Below are 14568 nucleotides of genomic sequence, written 5' to 3'. Positions count from 1 at the left end.
GACATACAGAGGGCCCATAGGCATATGAAAAAAGTGCTCAGCATCACTAGTTGATTATTTCTTTATTATGAAACAACCAAAAGAACTAAGCCCCAGGAAATGAGGTAACAGGATAAGGTCATGGCAAGCTGCTCTGGCTGAAGCATGCCCCTTCTGTGCAGAATCTATCATCTGATGTCATCTCTATTCAGTTTAGCCACTTCCACTCTGCTCCTTGGTCAAGTGCATTCATGTGAACCTTCCAATGCTGTCAGAAGCTTAACACACACAGAGATTACTTATCAATAGCAAGAAAACCCAGGGAAAGCCCATGTGTTTGTGAGAAAACTAATGATCTAGTCATGGTCAATTTACTATTCTGCCTGTGCTCAATAGGAAAGTTTGTTCTTGTTTTTATCCCTGAGCTTTTGGAGTGGTTGAAGAAAATATAGATAGCTTCTTGTGCTATTTGAAAACATGCCTCACAGGTTGCTTAATGAGGGGCATTTTGTTTGTTTTTCAAGTAATTCACAGGGAGACATAAAGAAGCTGTGAGGCAGTAAGATCTACTGAATATGGTTCTCAGCACTGATTTTAAACCTGTATTGGTCTGAGAGACTTAGATACACAAGCTCAAGGAAGTGGACCCCTGCTTACAATATTTATATCTATACTATAGTAACACATATAGTATTTACCTAAAAGCACAACCAAAAAAATTCCTTGCACATGAGGGGTAGAAATATTACACAACTAGAAGGTAATCTAATGCAACTGAAGATTGATTGGCCTTCAAATCCAAGATCCCTCCTCAGCATGTCATAGCAAGAAGTGTCATTGCAACAATAGATCACTGCAAATGCACCTTTCAGTATAAGCTGTATGATTATCATGAGCTTATGCAGGATTCGTCTAACTGATAAATATAAAATAATGATATTATGGAATCATGAAGATGAAATGTACTTGACTAAGCATTTAGCCAAACATGCCTTTTGATAAATGAAGAAATAGAGGCAGGTAAGGTTAAGTTAGACCAACTATACCTGAGCAATGTTGTACTAGTGCAGGTTCATACAGCCCCACAGGAGCTGATCTTTAGGAATTTTGCACACTGGTTGGTAGGTTAAAATTGGCTGTAGTGGGAGCACTTACACTGTGGAAATCTGTCAATGCTATAAATCAGAGTAATTCTCTTCCCCCAGGGAGACTGTTGTTAAATGTTTGCCAGCATGCCATTTTATCTAAGGCTATTGAACCAATTCAAAATAAAGACAAGGTTTGCCTGGGCTATTTAAATATGCATTTTTATCTATAAATTTTTATTGGACTTCTAAATGTTTATGTTACTTCTGCATATGTAGATATATGTTATTGTCACTTCAGAGAAATCCTTTAAGGTAATACAAGGATATTATTTCTCCCAGCCTCATTTGAGAGATGAAAATATTTAAGCACAGGGAGATGAAATATTTTCCCCAAGGGCACCAAGAAGGTAATGGGAAAACCAAAATAGCTTTTGGTTCTGCCCAAGACACATTGTACCTTTGGCAAAGAGAAGAACTATTAAGAAGGGACACAAAGTCAACAATGTGACCCACACAATGGTGACTCTATGGCTTTTCTGTCTGAATCCTGTCATTTGGTTTCTGACTTCATAGTTAAAAAAAAAAAAAAAACGAAAAACCCAACAACAACTCATGAGGTACTCAGGCTGAATGGGATAGTAAAAAGTCTTATTTTTCCTGAGCCAACTCAATTAATTATTATGTCATAACAGAGCTTGGGACTGGGCTGTGCTTTTATTCCTACTTATTTGACAGGGCATGGGTTATAAACTTAGGAATTATGTTCATAGTTATACCCCATGATGCCAGACCAATATGTTTTGAATAGGACTTGATTGATTGCAAGTGACAAAATGTGACCCAAACTGACTTGACCAAAGTGAGTATCTATAAAGGTCAGGGGATACTCAGGCAAGAGTGAATTGAGGGGTTCAAATACCTTTTGAAGACTCTATCTTGCTCCCCACCTTTCTGGACTCTAAAATCTACCCTGTAGTGTTAAGATGACTTCCAATATTTCCAGGCTTCCAGCTTTGATTTCAATTTTGGCACAATAAAGGGCTATTTCTTCAAAGTCTTTTTATAGAAGTTAAGGAATTTGGTGATATGGGCTCTGAGTGTGTCACAGGCCCATTCCTAATGTGCTCACTGTGGTCAGCAGGGCGTGATCTCTGCCCAGGCCCACATCACGTGTTTGCCTCTGGAGTCAGGAGTGGAACCAGTTCCACCAAATCAAAAGGACTGATGGGGGGCGGGGGTAGAGTCACTGAGAAAAAATAGGAATTCTCTTACAAGAAGAAAGGGGGAGGAGCAGACTAGATGCTAGGCAGACAAAATTGATATCTACTACATAGGAACTGAATAGCTCAATAGATATTTGCTAAATTAATGAAGAAATGAATCAAAGATCATAGCAACGAAATCACCATCATCTTCTTTCTTCTGATAACACTAATTCAAACAAGTCAAGGGCAGTTGTTTTTCTTTCTCTTACTAGTGAAACTTATAAAACACCCTGTCACTCCAAAAACAGAGGACTTTACAGATAGACTCATGGCCGTGCCCAAGAAAACTGCTATCAGTTTAAACCCATGTCGAATATCTTCCATCAGTTCTAACCCATGTCAAAATTCTTCCACCAGAATTACAGTTCAGTGTAATAGCAGGCAGGTGGGCTTTTCCCATTGTCCCAGAATCTAGCGAAATCATAAGGTTGAAAATAAAAGATGTCAAGCACTCTCATATTCTAACAAGAACAGACAAAGTCACAAAAAGGTGGGAGTAAGAATTTTTCTTCAGGGTTTATTAGGAGCTGGTAGACCAGTTGTCTGAGCAGCAATCCTATCCCATCATCCCTCCCCAGCCTGTGTGAAATAAGGCTGAGGATTTGGAGTTTTCACTGTCCTTGTGGGTTACTCCAATTGCTCTCCTAATGTTCGCTCCTAAATCTATATAACTGCATTAAGCATGTTAGAACCACATTCCAGCTCCTGCTATGACCACACCTTCCATGTCTCCTGCCCAACCCCAACCCTCCACTCTACTCCTCCCTACTCCTCTCCAGCTGAGCCAGATTTCCACCCAGATCTTAGGCCTCCTGTGCTTTTGGCCAAATAACACTGTCCTACTTCATTGGCTTTGTTCTCCTGTCTCCTGCTTAAAATATACTCTGCCCCAGTATGCTGTCTTCTGAGGGGAGTTGCAACTCCTCTCCCCCACCCAGCTCAAATATCAATTTTTTCCAGAGTTTCCCCTGTCTTTGGGCTTCCATAGAATTTAACTTCCTTGTAACACTTGCCACATTCTGCTCTAGGTTAAAGAAATCTGTGTTTGATCTACCACCATATAACAGTTGCCTCAGGTGCTGGACGGCCCCTAAGACAGAGTCCATTCAGTGGGCCACAGCTAATTCTTGTTGTATTGAGTTGTAGCAAGACAATATTTTTAGAAGATTACTAATTTGTGTCCTTTTTTTTCTACCTTTTTGTTTTCTGGAAAATATTTTCAGACAGTCCTTTAATAACATAAGTAATAATCAAGGGGACCCCCCATCCCTTTGCTTTTGGGAAAACCGGGATGCTATCATTTGTCTGTATATAGACATAGGGATAAATAAGCCAAATGCTCTGGTGATCATGTAAATTGAATATATGTCTCTGCAGATTGTGTAGTTATTTTGGAATAAGTGGATCTTCACTCTGTATAGACAGTGTTAATGTTCAAGCTTGGGCCTGCAGGAGCTAGTTGCAACTCATAGTCACCTCACTCTGCAGAAGAAGGTGTGCAAAGTGACTGGCCTGGCTTGAAACGACCCTGTTGGGATTCCTCTGAGTGTTGTTCAAGACAGACTATGCCAAACTCCTGGTAATGCTGTTGGACTGTTTTCTGCTGTGAGTGTTCTCAGTGTCCTGTTAAACCCAAGGGCAGGATCACATCAGGAGACAGATTAGGGGATGGGGTGAGGCAGGCTCTCCTGATGGGAGTGTATGTTTCCACTCAGTCATTCGGGGAAGAGGCATATTCTGGCTGAGGGAAAGACAAAGTGGGCCACAGACTAGAAGGGGGTTAAAAATTCCTTCTTCTTCCCCAGCAGAAGGGTGAAATGTGGAGTGAGTCTGAGCACTTTTGTAGGGGAGTAGGGCTGCTTCCTTCAAGTGGAGGCAGGAGGCAGCCCTCAGAGCAGGTCTGAGTTTGGGGTATCAGAGAAGCCGCATGTAGCACTACTACGAGGCCCTGTTCTATATATAGTCCATTTCACTGTGCCCAGACCCTCAGTGATGTTTTGCTCATTTCACTTAGCCTTTGCAGGGCTGTGAGAGATCAAGGGAAGGTTTGGGTTGGCCCTGCAAAGGGACTGTGGCGTCCTCTCCTTGAGCCAGAGTTGGGGATGCAGTGATGGGGCCAAGGACCTATAATCTCCGAGAATTACTGGCAAGCAGCATTAGGCTAGGCAGCAAAGAAGAACAAAGGGGATTTGTTGCACACACATGAGACAGCAGCCTGCATGTTCTCAAAAATACTTAGGCGTTTCTTTGCAAGGACCAGGATCCCAAATCACACTAGTGGGGTCTGGAAGCTTCATCATGGGGATATTTAATGTGATGCTGTAAGGTTACAGTTACAGTCTGGTGAGACATTCTTTGTACTTATTATATGCGTAGTGTCTTCAGGTGAGATAGCAGGCCACCAGGCGAAGCAGTTCTCATTCTGTGCCCCCAAGTCCCACCTTTCCCATGAGACCCTTCCAACTCCATTTCCTGCTGCCATCATCCAGCCTGGCCCCAGGAAATGTTGCTCCGTCTTCAACAATTTGGCCTAAGCAAGGATAAGGCTACTCTCCTTATATCTCTTGAACACAGTTATCAATACTAAAAAAAGTTACTCCTGGCTGCTGCGGCTCAGTGAATTGAGCATTGGCCTGCGAACCAACTGTCACTGGTTTGATTCCCAGTCAGGGCACATTACTAGGTTGCACATCAGGTCCCCAGTTGGGGGTGTGTGAGAGGCAACCACACAGTGATGTTTCTCTCCCTCTCTTTCTCCTTTCCCCTTCTCTATAAATACATACATACATACATACATACATAATTGTTTAAAAAAATAAAATAAAATAAATAAAAAATAAAAAAGTTACTCATACTGTAAGCAAATATTGAATTCTAATTAATCATAAACAGGCTGAATTATTTTAGGCTATATGTTTGTAATTTTTCATCATAAAATATTTGCAAAAATACAGTATTACAAAGTTTTTCAATATGCAGATACAGATCCTATAATAACTTTACTCCAATGCTAGAGCAATTTCAATGACATCTCCCCTGAATTCCTTTTCCTATGCTCCAATAAGTGCCATCATATTCTCTATCACACATCCAAGTAGGCTTGCTAATATCTCACTCATCAATTACACATAGTCACTTACCTAGGCACTAGCCCAGCTGGATGACCTCAGGACTCCTCCTCAACCCTCTTTGCAACACACACCTTTCCCCAGGAGCAAGACCCTTACTATAAGGCAGGAAACACTGAGGCAGGGGCTAAGTGAACATGCCCAGTTCCTTTTCTCAACTCACTAATCAGATCACTCCCTCTTCCTCCCAGCACAATGAAGGGTGGGGAAAGACACCGAAAGTATTAGTGAGGCTAAGCAAATTTCATACTGAAACATAATATGCTGTACTTCTCATCATATTAGTATTATATATTTATTATGTTTCTTTAATTTTTTCTACTTTAGCATTGTTGTAAGCCAAAATTCCCATGAAATCAGGGATTTGATTTGCTAAGTATGTGTATTTCCAATATACATTATAAGTACTCAACTATTAAAAATTATTTGGTACCATTTAAAATAATTTTCTATTGCCCTGGCTGGTGTGGCTCAGTGGATTGAGCGCTGGCCTGCGAACCAAAGGGTCGCCAGTTCGATTCTCAGTCAGGGCACATACCTGGGTTGCAGTCCAGGTCCCCAGTTGGGGGTGCATGAGAGGCAACCACACATTGATGTTTCTCTCTCTCTCTTTCTCCCTTTATCCTCCTCTCTCTAAAAATAAATAAATAAAATCTTTAAAATAATTTCCTATATATATTAGTGGATATATCACACTTGGGGAAATGATGCTATAAGAAATTGGCACAGGTCACCCCACAAAATGAGTAAGTCTCAACTCAAGAAGATATATAATTCGATGGTTGCTCAAAGGCACACTTGTGACATGAAAAATAATATTAAATTAAAAATTAGAGGTTATATTTTACTATTTATTGCAACAGCATAAATCCTTAGGTAGAATGATAGCAGAAGACTCATGAAGCAAGAACTAGAAATCAGATGACATTAAAATAGAGTCTCCTGATTTTTCTATTAATCCCAGCATTGTGGGCATGATTCTGAATAATCCTATACATTTTTTTTCAGAAAAATTCCCCAAGGAAATCATTAAAGGTGGTATTAAGCTGCATGTAAATGTAGCTCTACTTATTCTGCTATGCTTTATCTCTCTCCAAGATATAAACTTGTCAGCATAGTTAATTCAGTTTTTGTCTGCAAAAATATTGTTTTTTTATCATCTATGATATTTTAATATCAATGCTATTAATCTTGAGTCTAATGCATTCTTTCTTTACCCATACCAGATATTGGCAGGAATTTGCAGCGGTCTCAACTAGGAGAAAATAATTTGGTTTTAGTTCAAAGATTTCACTTTTTAGTCTGGGAAGGTCAAACCTAATTTCAATTTTTAATTTAAAAATTCAAAATGGTTGGAAATTTAAAACTCTTTTACTATATAATTTTCACATATTTTTTCAAAATAGTCTTAAAATAATTTTTTTTGCTTCATTTACCATCTCTTCACTTTACAAAATGCAAAGAAACTGATGAATAAATTTATCTAAGGATATTTCAATGATTCAAGTGAACAGAGGCCCAAGAAGGCAACCCAGTCCACCTCCAGACATGAGGTGAAATCTCTGGAAAGTCTCAGCATAAGAGGGTGGTTTAGGAATTGCAGAGCAAAGTCACATAGGGGGCCAGGGCTTAGAAAACCAAAGTGCCTGGCTCACCAGCCGAGCCTAGCTGGCCCCTGGGCTCCAGAGCTCCTGCACAGGCTGGAGTAATCCCAAGAAATAATAACCACAATAATAAAAGTAAAAATTGCTACTGCTACTTATGCCAGGCACTGCACTGCATATTCACATATTATTTCACCCCATTTCACAACAACGTTGTGAGGGTGTTTTTATCCTCGTTTTACACATAAAAATACCGGAGGCTCAGAGCAAGTTGCAAAGGGGCAGACTTCTGATTGGGATCAAAATCTGTCTGACTCCAAAGTTTGTGCTCCATGCCCACTGCCGTTCTGCCTCTCCAGCAGGTTTTTCTCACACTTGAGCCGGAGATCAGATAAGTATCCTGGCTTCAGGCTGAGCTGTTCAGATGCTGAGAGCCAGCAAACTGAACTCTCAGGCATAAAAGTGAGGCTTCAAATTCCCCTGGCAAATGGCCCTCATTTTAGAAATTCTTACTTTTCCATTCCACTAGTGGTAATTTTCTAATTTCTCCTACTTATTAAAAAATAGATATTTTTACATTATTATTTAAAAACAAGATACTAAGGGGGTACTATTGCCCTTCTATGCAACTTCATGATGTTTTTGCTTTCTCTTTCTCTAAATGTGAGCTTTACAGTGCAATTACTTTTCTTATCTCCAACTCTTTCCCAATTCCTATCTGTTGAGATATTTTGGTACTCTTCGCTCTAAACTGTTATTCTTTTCTTGCCAGATAGGTCTTCAAATCCTTCCATTTTTGAGACTTCTTATTTGACACTTATATTACAAATTCCTAATCTTTCTACCACTGTTTACTTAGACTTAAAAATGTGTGCTTCCCCACCACCCAACCACCTCCTCAAGCCATGGAAGGAAGTGGTTGTTGGCCAGTGGCCACAGCCTGTTCGACTGAAACAGAACCCCAGGCTGTTCAGTTATGAGGGGCTCGATTGTTCACCACCAAAAAGCATAACTCCTAACACCAGAGTTTGGTGAAAAGGAAAGGAATTGTTTATTTAAAGGTTACATAGATTTAGATTAATGGCAGAATTCTGCCATTAAGTCCCACTTCCTTTAAAACACCCACAAGCATATAGGCTTGGCTTCCCCTGCCAAACCAGGCCACTTTCAGGACAGGAAAGTCAGAGGTACTGTTTCCCTCTAGGAAAATAGAAGTCTGTGGCTTCGTATTTCCCAGTAACAGTTCAGCTCTACCAGCAGCTCCCATTCATCAGTGCTTGTTAGGGGGGTTTCTGCCCATATCTCGGTGTTTTTCAGCTTTTAATTCAGAACTGCATGGAACCTTTTTACACACCTGAACTTATGGCCAGCTGGTGGTGTGCTTCATTCAAACCACGTGGCTTTTCCCTGCTTAATGGCTGCCACCTTCTTTTTAAATTCCTGACTGTAGTCTGGGATGCAGTCAGTGTGTTGTCTGGTCCTGGCCACTGGCAGAATTTTGTGCAGGCCCCAAAAGCTTTTTCATTACCATTCTATGGTCAAAGTCCGTCCCTTCTCCTTGGCATGTAGAGTGGCCATTGTCATTTGCCTAATTAAGAAACTAGGTATCTATCAGGAAAATGGCTGTGCTCCATTGAGTCCCATTCCCTAAATTCTGAAGCTTCTGGCCACTGTATTACAATACCAACCGACTGGCCTGGGTAAATCCCTCCCATTGACCTGCCAACAGCAATTAAGACTCAACTACAAGAGGAGGGAATATTTGGCCCACGTGGAGGCTGCACCTTGAGTACCCAGCTTGGGTGATAGGGGAGGCTGTGCCACTGGACCCTACAGGACACCTACTACATTAGGCCATGCTACCAAGACAGGGAGTCAAAGCAGGTCTACCTAATACATAGAAACAAACACAGGGAGGCTGCCAAAATGAAGAGACAAAGAAATATGGCCCAAATGAAATAATAGAGCAAAACTCAAGAAAAATAACTAAACAAAATGGAGATAAGCAATTTATCATATGCAGAGTTCAAAACACTGATTATAAGGATGCTCAAGGAACTCAGTGGGTACTTAAACAGCATAAATGAGCGAATCAGAAATGAAGGCTACACCAATTGAAATAAGGAACAATTTACAGGAAGTCAACAGTTCAGGGGATCAAGCCAAGAATCAAATCAATGTTTGAAACATAAGGAAGCAAAAGACATCCAATCTGAACAGCAAGAAGAAAAAAGAATCCAAAAAAACAAGGATAGTATTAGGAATCTCTGGGACACCTTCACATGCACCAACCTTCACATCATAGGGGTGCCAGAAAGAAAAGAGAAAGAGAAAGAAATAGGAAACATATTTGAAAAAAATAATAAGAGAAAACTTCCCTAATGTGGTGAAGAAGATAGATATACAAATCCAGGAAGCACAGTTAGTGCTTACTTATGTCAGAAAAAGATCAAAACTATGAACATTAAAATGACAATAAATATATAACTATTAACAATCGAATCTAAAAAATACACTAAACAAATGAAGAACAGAAACAGAGTCATAGATATGGAGAACATCTGGATGGTTGCCAGTTGGGAGGGTGGTTTGGGAAAAGAGGTTGAAGGTGAAGGGATTAAGAAATAAAAACTGGTAGTTACAGAATAGCCATGGGATGTTAAGAACAGTATAGAAAATGGGGTTGCCAAAGAACATATATTCATGACCCATGGACATGAAAAAAGGGGTGAGGATTGCCAAAGGTAGTGGGGTTGCTGGGTGGAGATGGGCAAAGGGGAAAAATTGGGACAACTGTAATAGTATAATCAATAAAATATAATTTAAAAATAAAAAATAAGATAAAATGTGTGCTTTAAGGTTTATTACTAGAGAAGGAAAACTCTGACTCCAAAAAACCTCCGCTGCCTTGCGGCATACCTCTTCAGGGGAAAGGCTAAGGGAGTAAACCCCGACAGAAAATCTGGAGCCGGAGTCCCTAAGACGGTTTGACGTTGTAGTCAACACTGGCAACTCCTGCGGCGCACCTGAAGCCAAGCTGTATTGACTCCGTCTTTCCCTTGGACCCTTCAGCTGTGAAGAGAGGGGGGGGTCTGCTGCATGGGCAACAGCAGACCCTCCATATCACCCTGCCCAGGCTCTGTAGCTTCAGCTTCACTGGAGAGGACACTCCAGCGTCATTGCAAGATGTCGATTCAACACGGGAGGAGACAGATACCGTGTCACTCCCGAGTCGGACTGCACAGCCACTCTCGGTGGTGCAGATAGACTCTTAAGAAGCTACACCATCGTCTCTCGAGACGGACGGCTGCCGACAGGAAGGTTTATTACTCCTCACTCTTCCATCCTCTCTTAAACTTCCCTAATTTTAAAGAAAATTTAAAGTTTTTCATTTACAGTTGAAATTTAATATTATATTAATTTTTGTTTCTTGGGCTTCCTTTAGCTTGAAAGTTTTTTCTATTTTCCTCGGTGGGGATACATGTGAGATATATAACCTAAATCATCACATATTCATCCATAGGTTTCTTTTTACTCTGTGAGGTGAGAGGCATTATGGCTGAGTGTAGGCTTTTTAGATGGCATTCTTTTCTTTCAATGCCCTGTAAGTGTTAATCAATCCACTGTCTCCTGGTTTCCATGCTGCAGTTTAGTAGCTGTCTAATACTAATCTAATATTTGTCTTTTGCCTGGAAGAATGGAAGATTTCTTTTCATCTTTGCAATTTAGAAAACTTACCAGGATATATCTAGGAATAGACATATTAATTACTTTTTTAAATCTGGCCTAGAACTCAGTAAACCTTTCGAAAGTGATGACTTCAGTCTTTATTTAAACCAGAACTTATATCCTTTGATTTGAGATACTTCTTCAGCTTGACCCTCACACCATTAATTGGATTCTCAATTTAATCTTTCCTCTCTTTCCATTTTTTTCACTGAATAACTGAGCTTCAAAATATTTTTGGCCCAGAAAATCCTCTTTATGCTGTAATAAAATCTACCTGAGTGAGTGCTTATTCATTGCTATTTGTTTATTAAATTTATCTTCTCTTTCCTCTAGCAATTGCTATAGTACAAGCTAACCCAACTCCTGATGTTCTGGTTGCTATTTATTCTTTTTTGGCTACTGAATGGCCTAAAACCATTTCTTTGTTCACTCTTGGCTGTCTCCCCTGAGGTTTTAGTCACACTTTGGAGGTGCCTTTAGCAAAGTGATACTGTGAGTGATGCTGCAGATGCTGTGGTGTGCCTGTGATGAACAAGCAAGCAAACTGTGACCACTTCCTTGGTCAAGGACAAGAGTGGAGCTTTCTGCTCCCATTCTTCTCATCAGTAAAGGCTGTGTTCTTCAGGGAAAGAGTGGAGCATGTGGCCCTGTTCAGCTGGGCCCATGGAAGCAATTAGCATAGTTGTTTTGTCAGGTGTGTACAGATCTCATCAAGGTAAGCTTTCCTCAAGATCCCATCCTCATCCCAGGATTCTTCCTCCATGTTTCTCAGAATTTGGTCTGATTTTCAATAGGGAAAGAAAAGTCTTTTCAGCAAATGGTGCTAGGCAATTGGATAGACACATGCAAAAGAATAAAATTGAATGCTTGCCTTACACAATATGTAAAAATTAATTCACTATGGATCAAAGACCTAAGTTCAAGAACTAAAACTATAAAATTTTAGAAGAACACATAGGGGTAAATCTTTAGTTTCTTGGATTTTGTAATGGATTATTAGATATGACACAGAAACCACATGCAGCAAATGAATAAATATATAAATTAGATTTAACCAAAATTAAAAACTTTTATGCTTCTAGAAATACTATCAAGAAAATGAAAAGACAACATACAGAATTGGATAAAATATTTCCAAATCATGTATTTGATAATGGTCTTAAATCTGGGATAAACAGGCATTGGCAAAAGTAGGTTAACAGTTGTGAGTATGCAAAATAGTTTATTCTTGTATTATTATTTATTAATTATTGTATTATGTATTTGTATTAACACTGTAAAACTAATTTTTCTCATGCCTATATGAAGCACTCTTACAACTTGATAATAAAAAACATAATAACAGAATTTTAAAAAATGAGTAAATGATCTTAATAGACATTTCTCCAAAGAAGATATGTAAATGACCAATAAACATGAAAGGATGCTCGATATGATAGTCATCAGGGAAATTCAAATCAAAACCACAATGAGATACCACTTCACACTCACTAGGATGGCTTAAATCAAAAAGTCAGATAAAAAATTTCAGATAATAAGTGCTAATGAGGATGTGGAGAAATTAGAATCCTTATACACTACTGGTAGGAATGTAAAATGGAGCAGCCACTTTGAAAAGCTGTCTGGTACTTCCTCAAACAACTAAACTTAGAGTTTCCATTTGGATCCCGTAATTTCACTCCTAATTAACAACCTAAGTGGAAACAACCCACATATCCATCAACTGATCAATGGATAAACAAAATGTGATATATCTATACAAATACAATGGAATATTATTTAACCATAAGAAGGAATGAACTATTAATAGTTGCTACAACATGGATGACCTTGAAAATATTATGCTAAGTGAAAGAGTTACATTACAAACAACCACATATTATATGATTTCATTTATATGAAATGCGCAGGATTGACAAATCTATAGAGACAGAAAATAAATTAGTGGTGCTTAGGGCTCAGTGGTAGTAGGGGTAGGAGGAGAAGAGGGAGGATAAGGGACAACAACAAGTAGCTAAAGGCTATGGATTTCTTTTTGAGATGATTAAAAAGTTCTAAAATTGCACATATCTCTGAATATAATGAAAACCATTAAAGTGTACACTTTAAATAGGTAGAGTGTATGGTATGTTAATTATCTCTCAATAAAGCTGTTATAAAAATATGATACTGTGAGAAAAAGAATAATATTGCTAATGATATTCATAAGAACAAAGTTTAAAATAATCCCAATCCTGTGTAACCAATAACAAGGTAAGCAATATTTCAAGGTCTTATAAAATGGGCAAAATTATAAGATATTCATTGGTATACAAAGAGCTACAGTGTATTATAAATTATAAAAATAACATATAAAATAAAACTCTGTTAAAATTTAAATTTGACCTAAATATAGGGTTGTAGATTTAGCAAATAAAAACACCAAATGCCCAGTTAAATTTGATTTATTTCTAATTGCCCTATGCGTATATACAGTTAGAGAAATAATACTGCAATGGACATGCATTACTACAAAAGTATTTGTGATTTATCTTAAATAAAATAAAACTATCTTAATTACATACCACTTTCTTTAAGTTTATTTTCCTGAGGACTTTGTTCTCCTTAACAGTTTTTGTTTTGTAGAATTTGTTTATAAATTCTTGTCATTACAGTCTATATTCCTTTACATTGTAATATATTATCTATAGTGCTCACATTCCACTTATTTCATTCTTTTGTCCATTTAACTTTTATCAAGGAGAAAATATGCTCGATATTAGCATTAAAAAACAGTATATGGGGGTTTGGGCCAAGATGGTGGCATAGGTAAACACAGCTTGCCTCCTACAACAACCACATTAAAATTACACTAAACTCTAGAACAACCATAACTCAGAACAGTCAGAAATCAAGCTGAATGGAAGTCCTACAACTATGGAATTAAAGAAGAAACTACATTGTGACTGATATGAGGGACAGAGACATGGAACAAACTTTTCCCACACCCAGATTTGGCCAGGTAAAAGTCAGAAGGGAAATATAAAAAACAAAGCATCCCAGCCCCACACCAGACCCTCAAGCCCAGGGTTCCAGTGCTAGGAAGAGATGTTGCCATAACTTCTGGCTGGAAAAACTAATGGGACTTGAGACTGTAAAAGAGACAAACTACTGGACTCCCTGGCAGTTCCTCCTAAATGGTGGGCACACAGACTTACTCACGCTCACTCCCTCTGAGCTCCAGCATGGGGACAGCAGACCGAAAGGCATCAGAGACATATCAGGAGGAACAGAATCGTCCATCGTCAGGGCAAAAGCTGGAAGAGCGCCCTTCTGCCAGACAGAAGTGCTGGCAGAGGCCGCTATTTTTTTTGAGCCCTCCCCCAACAGAGCCACAGAATCCGCAGGCAGGTGCCATATCTGAGACTCTATTAACCTGGCTCACACTGTTTGCCTCATCCTGGTGATTCCTTGAGGCCCTGCCCCACCCAACTTTTGGGATGACCTACTCTATTTCCAGTGGCTTTTTCATACAAATTGCTTGTCATGGCCCATGTTTTAGATTTTCCTAAATTATCTCAAACAAGCAGCATCTGGCTTCAGCAAGCCCCATACCTCTCACTAAGTTGCCCCAGGCTCAGCACTAGCAGCAGCCAATCTTTTGATCACAAGTTGGCCTCACCTGGTACCTCCAAGCCCAGCACAAGTAGCAGCCATCTGCTGATCACTTTGTAGCTTATGCTGTGTGACCCTAGACAGAACACTGGTGGTGGCTGACCTTGGATGTTCCAACAGA

This window comes from Furipterus horrens, unplaced genomic scaffold, assembly GCF_987537825.1.
Source record: "Furipterus horrens unplaced genomic scaffold, mFurHor1.1.pri manual_scaffold_5, whole genome shotgun sequence".
NCBI classification, from domain to species: Eukaryota; Metazoa; Chordata; class Mammalia; order Chiroptera; family Furipteridae; genus Furipterus; species Furipterus horrens.
Note: the sequence above shows the minus strand (reverse complement) of the source record.